The sequence below is a fragment of the Amblyraja radiata genome, chromosome 17 (assembly GCF_010909765.2).
Source record: "Amblyraja radiata isolate CabotCenter1 chromosome 17, sAmbRad1.1.pri, whole genome shotgun sequence".
NCBI lineage: Eukaryota > Metazoa > Chordata > Chondrichthyes > Rajiformes > Rajidae > Amblyraja > Amblyraja radiata.
Window position 1 is genome coordinate 49,334,298 of NC_045972.1, and position 13,008 is coordinate 49,347,305.

General features: G+C 47.7%; 1 long non-coding RNA gene across 1 annotated transcript in view; it reads right to left on the minus strand.

Annotated features, from left to right (window-relative positions):
• The window catches only part of LOC116982961, a 24,312-nt gene extending 11,789 nt beyond the window's left edge, over positions 1-12,523 (minus strand). The window contains exon 1 of the long non-coding RNA XR_004414580.1: positions 12,502-12,523. This is a non-coding gene — a long non-coding RNA (uncharacterized LOC116982961). The remainder of the gene's footprint in view (positions 1-12,501) is intronic.
• Between the last annotated feature and the right edge of the window lie 485 nt (positions 12,524-13,008).

The window sequence follows — 13,008 nt, forward strand, 5'->3', positions numbered from 1 at the left end:
GCACTGAACACCAAGAACACTTGGCCATGAAAAGCCACCTCTACAATTAAACAGGCAGCTTCCTCTGCAGTGGCTGTGCCATGTCGCAACTTAACTGTGTTATTAATTTCAAAGTCCATAAAGAAAAGCTATGACCCCTGTCATCTTGACAGACTGGCACTTTAATGTATTATAAACTGCGAGAGTCTGGGAAAACACAATGCGGCCACATTGCACATCGGAATAAAAGCTAATCAAGGCAGATTAATCAGATGCTAATTCCGCTGATCTAAGGAGGTTGAAGAGTCAACGGTGTAAAATTAGCTCTTTCTCATGTGTCGCTTTGTGTTTGAAGAAAACTGATCCTTCATTTGCATCGTTTCTGAGTGTTTACACACCGAGACCCTTTGTGTGATAATGACAATTCATCTTTCATTTCTGTCTGTTTCTGTCGAGTTTGTGGACCCGGCCCGCTTTGAAGCGGTTTGTTTTTCAGAAGCTTCTCTGACTGTTTAATATCCCATGCTTCAAAACAAAAGCTTGAAGTTTAAAGGCAGTTCGATGCTTGTGGACTTGTATAGAGTCCAGGGCTTGCTTCAGCCTGCTGTTCCACCAAGGCACTAAAGGAATACTCGTCAACAGTGGGCCTGCACCCCTGACACATCCCCCGTCATGCATCTGAGAATTACAATCGGACTGATTTACTGACTGGCATCAGGAGTTACACCATCTTATTCCTTCCCAAGGCTAGATTTACTTGGCCTGTACTTGAGTTATTATTCTGCTACTGAGGACGTACAAGGCAGCTAATCGCAAGACAGACACACTCTCAACTTTAGTCTAATATGTACTACACTCCCGCAAAGAAATAGACAGTGGTTGGTGGACAAAAATGCTGGAGAAACTCAGCGGGTGAGGCAACATCTATGGAGCGTCGAGGTCTTGGTTGGATTGGCTCTTTGTCAGAGACCTCCCCCTCGACCTTTCCGCCATGGGTGGCCCTACCAGGAGCATAGCTCCAGACGGCATCGCTCTCAAGATCTCAGGACCACACAAGCTTCTCCACCACGACAAGGTGACAATCCACGGAGAAGAAACTAAACTAAACTAAACTAAATAGCCACTCCCTCTTTTGTTGCTAACTGCTAACGAGGGCAACTTTTTCAACATTCAATTCTTGTATTTTGTATTTGGCAATATAAAATATCTTACAATACAATCTATCCGTAATAATCAGTTAATGCTTCCCAAGAAACCAATGATACGACTAAATTCATCCACTCAGTACTGGAACGTGTAGGCATTGTAGGAACAGGCTGAATATCAAGTAGAAAAATCTCAGTTTACTCACGAGATATTACTTGTTTGTCAGCAACAGCCCTGCTGACCTTCCTCGAGATGGAATCATTTTTCACATGCGACCAAGTGTCTGCCTACCAGCTAGATCACATTATAGTGACGGGCAGCATGGTGGCGCAGCGGCAGAGTTGCTGCCTTACAGCGCCAGAGACCCAGGTTCAATCCTGACTACGGGTGCCATTTGTACAGTTTGCACGTTCTCCCCACGACATGCGTGGGTTTTCTCCGGGTGCTCCGGTTTCCTCCCACACTCCAAAGACGTACAGGTTTGTAGGTGAATTGGCTACGGTATAATTGTAAATTGTCCTTCGTGTGTGTAGGATAATGCTAGTGTGCGGGGATCGCTGGTCGGCGCAGACTTGGTGGGCTGAAGGGCCTGCTTCTCTGCTGTATCTCTCCACTAAACTAGTGTGTGAACGGGCGATCGCTGGTCGGCGCGGACTTGGTGGGCTGAAGGGCCTGCTTCTCTGCTGTATCTCTCAACTAAAGTGAACATTACAAAGGCCACAAGCAGCCAAATATCGATAACCTCATTTAGCATCAAGAGTAACAGCAGTGAGGTCATTAGTGTGTAGCGTTTGGCCTGATTCCACATACTAACCTGTCAATACACTAGGGCCGAATGGCCTACTCCTGCACCTATTGTCTATTGTCATCATGGAACTATATCCTTGCTGCCAGTCTGAAGAGGGATCTGGAAGAGAAACGTCACCCATTCCTTCTCATCAGAGCTGTCTGATCCGCTGAATTACTCCAGCATTTTGTGTCTATGGAATCTGTGGAATTCTCTGCCTCAGTGGAGGCTGGTTCTCTGGATACTTTCAAGAGAGAGCTAGATAGCGCTCTTAAAGATAGCGGAGTCAGGGGATATGGGAAGGCAGGAACGGGGTACTGATTGGGTATGATCAGCCATGATCAGATTGAATGGTGGTGCTGGCTCGAAGGGCCGAATGGCCTACTCCTGCACCTGTTGTCTATTGTCTATCTTTATGCCTTACCTTCTTTCAATTCAATCCAATATTAGACTCTTAGCAGCGGGGATCGTCACGGTGATATCACGTCACCATATTTCACACTAACTCACTTTTGTTCTGATGGCAAGTTGTTTGGAATGGGGAGGTGGGGCGTTGAGGGAGAAGGCCAATGGGAGTCTCAAACTCAGAGCCAAAGGAAGGTTATATTTCAAACCAAGACGCTGTGGGCTGTAACCAAATTGTTGCTGCATTCTAAACGGTGAGCTTCTGAAAGTCACCATAGTGCATCATTCATAGAGTCAGAGAGAGTCATAGAGTGATACAGCGTGGAAACAGGCCATTCAGCCCATCTTGCCCACACTGGCCAACATGTCCCAGCTACTCTATTCCCACCTACCTGCGTTTGGTCCACTGGGTCCTATCTTCCTGGTCCATTCAGGTGCACCATCTGCCAATACATTCGGGTTACGTTAGATTATGCCAATATTCTGTTAGAATATGGCTCCTGTATTGTTTATTGATTGAATTGATTGAAAGATAAAGCATTGAAATAAACCCCTTGGGTCACCGTGTCCTCACCGACCATCGATCGCCCGCTCACACTAGTTCCATGTTAGCCCACTTTCACATCCACTCCCTAACACACTAGGGGGAAATTTACAGAGGGGCCAATTAACCTACAAACCAGCACGTCTTTGGGATGTGGGTGGAAACCGGAGCACCCGGAGGAAATCCACGCAGTCACAGGGAGAACGTGCAAACTCCACACAGACAGCACCAAATGTTAGGATCGAACCCAGGTCTCCGGCGCTGTGAGGCAGCGGTTCTACCAGATGTGCCAGCGTGCTGCCCACTTGGCAGGTAACATTCAGCCCTTTTTTGAAATGAAGTTGAAAGTTTACTTTAGTTTAGTATAGAGATACAGTGTGGAAACAGGCCCTTCGGCCCACCGAGTCCGTGCCGACCAGCGATCCCCGCACACTAACACTATCCTACACACACTAGGGACAATCTACATTGACACCAGGCCAATTATGCTACAAACCTGCACGTCTTTGGAGTGTGGGAGGAAACCGGAGCATCCGGAGAAAATCCATGCAGGTCACAGGGAGAACGTACAAACTCCGTACAGACAGCACCCGTGGTCAGTATTGAACTCTGGTGCTGTGAGGCAGCAGCTCTACCCGCTGCGCCACCGTGCCGCCCACTGTGACTGAATCTCAACGTTAGTCTGCCTTTATACTTCAGCTGTTGCAGGTTTCACCAGCAACACTGGTGGACATCTGCAGTTTGTGACCTCCTAACACTATAATTTTGTAGTTGATTGCTTTTATTACGGGGAAAATTAAAATAAATAATTACATATTAAAATGTATGGCCATTTTCGTTGTTAGTGAATTAGGCTATTTTGAATTTGTAATTAAAACAAGGTTGCTCACCGCATTCAACATAAAATGTAGTTGACAAATTCATTAAAATTGAGTAATAAAGACATTTCACTGCAATATTTTGAGTTGTCTGTACTTGCAAAGCCAAAACAATTTCCCTCCCCTTCTTGTAACCTGTTGCTCGTTGGTCGACTAGCCTGCGGCTTTACTTATCAAATAAATAGATTCTGGAGAAAAGGGGTGCATTATGCAATTTATAATAACCCAACATTATATCATCTCAAGTGCGATGGAAAGGTCACGCAAGGGACAGGGCCGTTGTTTGCCACGGAATTAGCATAAAGACATGCAGAGGGATTTGTGCAGACGCCTTGCACAGGTAGATGGGTCCATCGGGGTAATATCCCCGTCATCAGACTGCATACCCTGCATCCCATTCAAAGAAAGAGTGTTAAAAGCAGCAGACCACTAATGTTGCTGGCATGCAGGCTACATCTCTGCCACAGTATGTCAGCGTATGTCAGCTTCATCATGGTAATGATTCAGTCGGGCGGGGAAGATGAGACAATTATGCTAACTTCAGGTGAAAATCTAAACTACATCCTGCAGTCTGGAGACTGGGGAAGAAAATAATGCAATTTAAATATTCTCCTCTTTGCCACTGTCTTCGAGCTGCATGGGATTATACACTTTTCTGCATAAAAACCATCAAATCGTAGGCTGGTTTGTAGATATTTTTAATGAGGACATTAACATTGATTGATCAAATCAGGGTAAAAACAGCCCTCATTTCTCACGTTTTAATCTGTAATATATACATGCATGAATGTAATATCATTATATCTGAAGTAAAACTTGCAACCATTGCAGTTAAATTGTAAGTGCGAGAAGAATTCTCAACTCAAGAAGCTTCAAAGTCAGGAACGGAATAGTTTTTATCTCCTCGTCGGCAGAGTTACAGGCGAGCCATTGTGCATCTTGTAGATTGTGGTCATTCCTGTGATGGTTTGCAGGTTCTGAGCTTCCCATCTGATTTATTCCATTATTCCATTATTCCACCATCAACTCGAGGCACTCGATGGTTGGATTATGCAGACTGGCGCATTCCGCACTACAGCTCTGTGGGAACAGGGCGGGAAGATGGGAAGAAGTGTGGAAGCTGTGCTCCCCGCAACAATATCTTTCCTTCGAAGACGGAGACACAAACTGCTGGAGTAACTCAGCGGGACGGGCAGCATCTCTGGAGAGAAGGAGTGGGTGAGGTTTCGGGTCGAGACCCTTCTTCAGACTGGTTAGGGATATAGAGAGATATAGAGGGTGATGTAGAGAGATAAAGAACAATGAATGAAAGATATGCAAAAAAAGAACGATGACAAAGGAAAGGCCATTGTCAGCTGTTTGTTGGGTGAAAACGAGAAGCTGGTGCGACTTGGGTGGGGGAGGGATAGAGAGAGAGGGAATGCCGGGGTTACCTGAAGTGAGATAAATCAATATTCATAGCACTGGGCTGTAAGCTGCCCAAGCAAAATATGAGGTGCTGTTCCTCCAATTTGCGATTAGACTCACTCTGACAATGGAGGAGGCCTTGGACAGAAAGGTCTGTGTGGGAATGGGAAGGAGAATTAAAGTGTCCAGCAACCGGGAGATCAGGTTGGTTCAGGCGGGCTGAGTGAAGGTGTTCAGTGAAACGATCGCCCAGTCTGCGTTTGGTCTCGCTGATATACAAGAGTCCACATCTTGAACAACGGATACAGTGGATGGGGTTGGAGGATGTCACCTTTCCCTCCCTCCCTCCTAGTTCAGGTCAGTTTAGTTTATTGTCACGTGTACTTAGATGCAGTGAAAAGCTTTTGTTGCGTGCTAACCAGTCAGCAGAAAGACAATACTGTCACACAAAGTTAATTCCCGGGATGACAGGACTGTCATATGTTGATAGAATGGAACGGCTGGGCTTGTACACTCTGGAGTTTAGAAGGATGAGAGGATATCTTATTGAAACATATAAGATTATTAAGGGTTTGGACACGCTAGAGGCAGGAAACATGTTCCCGATGTTGGGGGAGTCCAGAACCAGGGGCCACAGTTTAAGAATAAGGGGTACGCCATTTAGAACGGAGATGAGGAAAAACGGTTTCACACAGAGAGTTGTGAATCTGTGGAATTCACTGCTTCAGAGGGCGGTGGAGGCCAATTCTCTGGATACTTTCAAGAGAGAGTTACATAGAGCTCTTAAAGATAGCGGAGTCAGGGGATATGGGGAGAAGGCAGGAACGGGCAGGATTGTGGATGATCAGCCATGATCATATTGAATGGCGGTGCTGGCTCGAAGGGCTGAATGGCCTACTCCTGCACCTATTGTCTATTGTCTAATACTTGATTAAAATCGAGCCATTTACAGTGTACAGATACATGATAAGGGAATAACGTTTAGTGCAAGGAAAAGCCGGCAGAGCGATCAAGAGTCACCAATGAGGTAGATAGTAGTTCAGCACTGCTCTCTGCTTGTGATAGGACGGTTCAGTTGCCTGATAACAGCCGGGAAGAAACTGTCCCTGAATCTGGAGGTGTGCGTCTTCACACTTCTGTACCTCTTGCCCGATGGGAGAGGGGAGAAGAGGGAGTGGCTGGGGTGTGACTCATCCTGATGATGCTGCTGGCCTTGCCGAGGCAACGTGAGGTGTAGATGGAGTCAATGGAAGGGAGGTTGGTTTGTGAGATGGTCTGGGCTGTGTCCACAATTTGCTGCAATTTCTTGCGGTCTTGGATGGAGCTGTTCCTAAACCAAGCTGTGATGCATCCTGATAAAATGCTTTCTATGGTGTATCTGTAGAAGTTGGCGAGAGTTGTAGGGGACATGCCAAACTTCCTCAGCCTTACAAGGAGGTAGAGGCGTTGGTGTGCTTCCTTGGTCGTTGCTTCGATATGTTGATCCAGGAGAAGTTGCTGGTGATATTTGATCCCAGCATCTTGAAGGGGGTGGGGGGGGGGGGGGGGGGGTGGTGGGGGGGGTGTGTTGGGGGTGGTGGTGGGGGGGGTGTGTAATGGGGGTGTGTGTAGTGGGGGTGTGTAGTGGGGGGGTGAGGTGGGGGGGGTGTGTGGAGGTGGGGTGTGTGGAGGGGGGGGTGTGGGGGTTGTGGAGGGGGGGGGTGGAGGGGGGGGTGTGGTGGGGTGGGTGGGTGTGGTGGGGGTGGGTGGAGGGGGGGGGGGGGGGGTGGGGTGTGGTGGGGGGGGTGGGGTTGGGTGGGTGGTGGGGGGGGGGGGGGGGGTGTGGTGGGGGTGAGGTGGGGGGGGGGGGTGGGGGGGTGTGGGTGGGGTGTGTGGGGGGTGGGGTGTGGGGGGGGGGTGTGGTGGGGGGGGTGGGGTGGGGTGGGTGTGTGGGGGGGGTGTGGTGGGGGGGTGTGGGGGGTTGGTGGGGGGGGGGGTGGGGGGGGGGGGGGGTGGGGTGGGGGGGGGGGGGTGGGGTGTGTGGTTGGGGTGGGTGGTGGGGGGATGTGTGGAGGGGGGGGTGTGGTGGGGGGGGTGAGGTGGGGGGATGTGGTGGGGGGATGTGGTGGGGGATGGGTGTGGTGGGGGGGGGTGTGGTGGGGGGGGAGGTGAGGTGGGGGGAGGGGTGTGGTGGGGGGGGTGAGGTTGGGGGGATGTGGTGGGGGGATGGGGTGTGGTGGGGGGGGTGTGGTGGGGTGAGGTGGGGGGGGTGTGGTGCGGGGGTGTTGGTGGGGGGGGGGGTGTGGGGGGCGGGAGCCTCCACTGATGGAGATGTAGCGTGTGGGTTTATGCTGAGAAGGAGCTACATGTGAAGGTGAGAGGGTCCAGGGACATGTGACAAAGCCAGTGAAAGTGTGCGCTGAAATCCATCCAGTTACAAGATGCAGCAAAGACCAGGGATTGAATCTACTGCGTATGCGTGTTGTCATTTCATTATAATCTCCCTCCAAAGAGGGAGAATAGCGACAATAAACAAGTTTTGCAAATGACTCTCTGCGATATTCCAGTTTTATAAGGTCATGCTTTCAAAAACAGTGTCGTATAAAATCCGAAAGTTGTGTGCGAATTAGCTCTAGCCATAGACATGGCATGGTTTCATGTGATAGGATTCAGTCAGCCTTTTAATAACATAACTAATAATCTTGATTGAATAAAACATTCTCCCTTCTAAATGTGGATCATTATCGCAGGTAATCTCTTCAAGCCGGCGAAAAATAATGTGAAACATTATTCCCATTGTATCTAAATCACTGGTGATCAGAGTTGGTCAGTCACCTGATCAGGACGTCAGGGGACATAGCTCCTTGTAGAGTCATAGAGTGATACAGTGTGGAAACAGCCCCTTCAGCCCAACTTGCCCACACCGGCCAACATGTCCCAGCTACACCAGTCCCACCTGCCTGCGCTTGGCCCATATCCCTCTAAACTTGTCCTATCCATGTACCTGTCTAATCGCCACCCCATCCCACCCCAATTCCCACACTCCCCCTCCCCTACACACCACCCCACCCACCTCCCCGAAATGTCACCTATTCCTTCTCTCTGCAGATTGAAACATAGAAACATAAAACATAGAAAATAGGTGCAGGAGTAGGCCATTCGGCCCTTCGAGCCTGCACCGCCATTCAATATGATCATGGCTGATCATCCAACTCAGCATCCTGTACCTGCCTTCTCTCCATACCCCCTGATCCCTTTAGCCACAAGGGCCACATCTAACTCCCTCTTAAATATAGCCAATGAACTGGCCTCAACTACCTTCTGTGGCAGAGAGTTCCAGCGACTCACCACTCTCTGTGTGAAAAATGTTTTTCTCATCTCGGTCCTAAAGGATGTCCCCTATATCCTTAAACTGTGACCCCTTGTCCTGGATACTGCCATGTTGCATGCCATCTCTGTGACATCGACAACAGAGGTACCCAGTCTTGGCTTGTCCGGTCTATGTTCTCTTGTTGGACGTATCTCCCCAGAGACCACACTGAGATACTCCAGCATTCTGTGTCTGTCTTCAACAAACGTACCCATGGCCTCATTTATGGGGCGAGGGTTTCCAGCACACTTCACGTCGACATTATTCCCTGGTTTCACTCAATGACCCAACACCAAGGCTGTGCTCCATCAATCAGAGTTGATTCATAAGATCAGACATCATAAGATCATAAGGTCATAGGTGATAGCAGCAGAATTAGGCCATTCGGCCCATCAAGTCTTGACCCCCCACCAACTGCCTTGACCTCAATACCTCCAAAACAAAGGAGTTGGTTGTTGACCAGTAATGGTCCTTCCATCACCCCCACTCTGTTAGTCAACAACCTGCCAATAGAAAGGGTCGAGTCATACAGACCTTGGGACTATAACTGATCACAAACTCACCTTCCAACTAAACAGTGAAAATATATTTTCTAAGTGTCAGCAACGCCTCTTTTTCCTGAGGAAACTCCACAGGCTTCAGGTTCACCAGTCAGTCCTGACAGCTTTTTACAAATGTTTCATTAAATAAGCTTTAATATGTCAGCCTGGTTTGGGTCACTATCCAACATCCATCGCAACCCACGAAACACAATCATATCAATGAGCAGTAAAATAATGGAGCAGGAACCACTGATCAATATTTACAATAGAAGAACTAAACTAAAAGGAACACAAATAGCCTCAGACACCACTCACTCACTGCACAGCCAATACAGTCTTCTAGCCTCAGGCCAGAGAGACACAGGGCACTCACATTCAGGATTAAGAGAGCCATGTTGAGTATCGTGTTATGCAGTTTCCGGAGGTTTTTGTCAGTCTCCCTACCTGCTTCCACTACCTGCAACCTCCGGGAACCGCACGGAAACCTTGGGCGGGGCGCAGAGTCTCCAGAGGTTTCCGTTCAGGTTTCCTAAGTGGGACAGGGGCATTAGACTCATGAATAGTTGATCCATTTATCTATTCATTTATTTATATATACATTTTTAACATTCTTTTAAAGTTTTTATTGCCTATTCTTCATGTATTGTGCTTTGCAAGTTTTACCTACTGACCACTGTTGTACTGCTGGTATGTGATGTGAGTGGTATATTGTGTTGTACTGCTGGTATGTGATGTGAGTGGTATATTGTGTTGTGTTGTTGGATTGTGAGTGAGGCTGTAACCTCTAGTCCTAGACTCTCCCACTAGTGGAAACATTCTCTCCACATCCACTCTATCCAAGCCTTTCACTATTCTGTACAATTCAATGAGGTCCCCCCTCATTCTTCTAAACTCCAGCGAGTACAGACCCAGTACCGTCAAACGCTCATCACACATTTGCCCTGTTACTATTGTAGTAAGGAATCTGACTGTGAACCTATGAGTATATATTGGATGCTATCAAAATGACGCACCTACCTTCCATATTTTGTTTCAGAGGGGGAACCTCATTGAAACGTACAGAATAGTGAAAGCCTGGATAGAATGGATGTGGAGAGGATGTTTCCACTAGTGGGAGAGTCTAGGACTAGAGGTCACAGCCTCAGAATTAAAGGACGTTCTTTTAGGAAGGAGATGAGGAGAAATTTATTTAGTCAGAGGGTGGTGAATCTGTGGAATTCTTTGCCACAGAAGGCTGTGGAGGTCAAGTCAGTGGATATTTTTAAGGCAGAGATAGATAGATTCTTGATTAGTACAGGTGTCAGGGAGTTTGGGGAGAGGGCAGGAGAATGGGGTTAGGAGGAGAGATAGATCAGCCATGATTAAATGGCAGAGTTGGCTTGATGGGCCGAATGGCCTAATTCTGCTCCTATCATTTATGTCCTTGTGACCTTATGACTGCACAACCATGCTATTGTCGTCTACAATGGGCCATTCACCACCCAATAACAGGTGAAGGGCCTGCTGAATCTTGCAGCTTTATGTAAATAGCTGACATCTACACTGAGCACCAGAAGTGTGAGTGTGTGGCATGCTCTCTTGGTGATGAGCTGACAGAGGGAAATTATATAGTGCTGGTACCACTGCAATAAACTCACACAACTCCACTAGCAAAGAGGAATACTCGTAAGTCATCTGCCAAGTCAGAACTAAACTCTTCAACGTTACAGAAGGCAAAGATATTCTTGTTTCCGATCAAACTTTCTTCAGCTCAAGACAGACAAGTGTTTTCCTTTTTATCCACAACTATTCCAGAGAAGTGGAGATAATAACAGTGTCGATGGTAAAGTCTTCACCAGTTCTGGGGGATCAGTGAATTCCCGCTCAGACAACGACTCCATTCCTTCTGACTGAGTTACTCTAAGTTACCAGGCAAAGCTCATTAAACAGAGAGCTAAACTGATGCTACCAGTATTAAAAATAAAACACACAAGCTGATCGCAGGCCGGCACAATAGGATCCTGATTTTCTGACGTAATGGACGTAATTTAGATCCCCACGCCTTAAGAAAGACTGCAACATCGTTCACTGTTTCATCATCTGTAATATTGATAAACAGCAAAATACCATGGAAATTGTGGAAGTCATGTAAAAACGACGTGAATCTTCTCGGCCCAGATGCAGACATGTTTTTGCAAAACCAAATCTATGTCCCTGACTTGTGGGGAAGGTGAAACTGGAGGAATAGACCGGGTGCACAGTCTTTTACCCAGAGTAGGCGAATGAGGAATCATATGTCATGGGTTTAAGGTTAGAGGGGAAAGGTTTAATAGGGACCTAAGGGGGAACTTTTTCACTCAGTTTGGTGGGTGTATAGAACAAGCTGCCAGATGAGGTCGTTGTGGCAGTGGCTAGAACACCATGCAAAAAAACATTTGGACAGGTACATGGATAGGAAAGGTTTAGAGGGATGTGGGCCAAATGTGAGCAGGTGGGACTAGTGTAGAAGTAGGGCTGAAACTCTCATGCATTGACTATGATTTCGCCTAAATTCTCACGCTCTCACGCTGATCACAAATTTATCACGTTCTGTCGTGAGAAATTCTGTGATCAACGAGAATTTCGAAACTCATATCAAGTGCATGGGCCGCGGGTGTTGGAGAGCCGGGCTGGCCAGTGTTTGCCGGGCTGGCGAGTCGCTCACTGCAGCTCCAGCCATGGAGCAGCCTCAGTGCAAGAGTCCCGGGCCGTCGGAGGCGTCGGAAGCATGGCGCCGCTGCCGTGAGAGTCTCTTTGCCGAATTCGCCCAGGTGACCGGCATGGATCAGGCTGCGGCTCGGTGCATCCTGGAGGACAACCAGTGGCTGCTGGAAGTAAGTACCAAGCACTGGATAGAAACGGTGGAAGATAGTGGCCTTCAAATGGGGGTGGTTGGAGAAATCATCCTGCTTGTCTGCTAGATTTTCACTTACTGTAATTGCAGGAAAAATGTTCCCGATGTTTGAGGCGTTCAGAACCAGTAGTCACAGTTTAAGAATACGGGGTAGGTCAGTTAGGACTGAGATGAGGACAAACTTTCTTCACCCAGAGAGTTATGAATCTGTGGAATTCTCTGCCACAGAAGGCAGTGGAGGCCAATTCACTGGATGTTTTCAAGAGAGAGTTACATTTAGCTCTTGGGGCTAACAACATAAAGGGATATGGGGGAAAAAACAGGAAAGGTAGTGATTTTAGATGAATAGCCATGATCATATTGAATGGCAGTGCCGGCTCGAAGGGCCGATGGCCTATTCCTGCACCTATTTTCTATGTTTCTATGCTTGAGTATATGGCAATAAAACTCGATCACTTGATTTTGAAGCATTCATGCATGGTGGAGGTATAATGTAGTCATAGAGTGATACAGTGTGAAAACAGGCCCTTCGGTGCAACTTGCCCACACCTGCCAACATGTCCCAGCTACACTACCTGCTTTTGGTCCATACCTCCAAACCTGTCCTATCCATGTATCAGTCTAACTATTTCTTAAATGTTGGGATAGTCCCTGCCTCAACTACCTCCTCTGGCAGCTTGTTCCATACACCCATCACCCTTTGTGTGGATAAAGTTACCCCTTAAAAAGTTACCTCTTAAAAATAGTTCAAACAAAAAACATTGAAATCATACTTCTACAGTGCACTAAAACATGATTTTAATACATCAAATTTCAAAAAGTCCCTACACTGGGAGGGGGGACATCCCCCTCCCACACCCTCTCCCCGCTCGGTTGCTCCACTCCCTCACCGGGTACCCTCAAGGCCAGTGATCAGTGATCGCTCAGCCCCCCTCCCCACTTTCAAAAACACTCGGTGGCCCCTGGTTCAGACAGAGAACACTGCCAGATGTGAGCGGAGAACTGAGGCCAGATGTCCGTGATGTCTGAATCACAATGCTCAACGCTTCATGTTTCGGAGTTGGCTAAAGTTATTGATTTGTAATTAGCCTGATTTGTA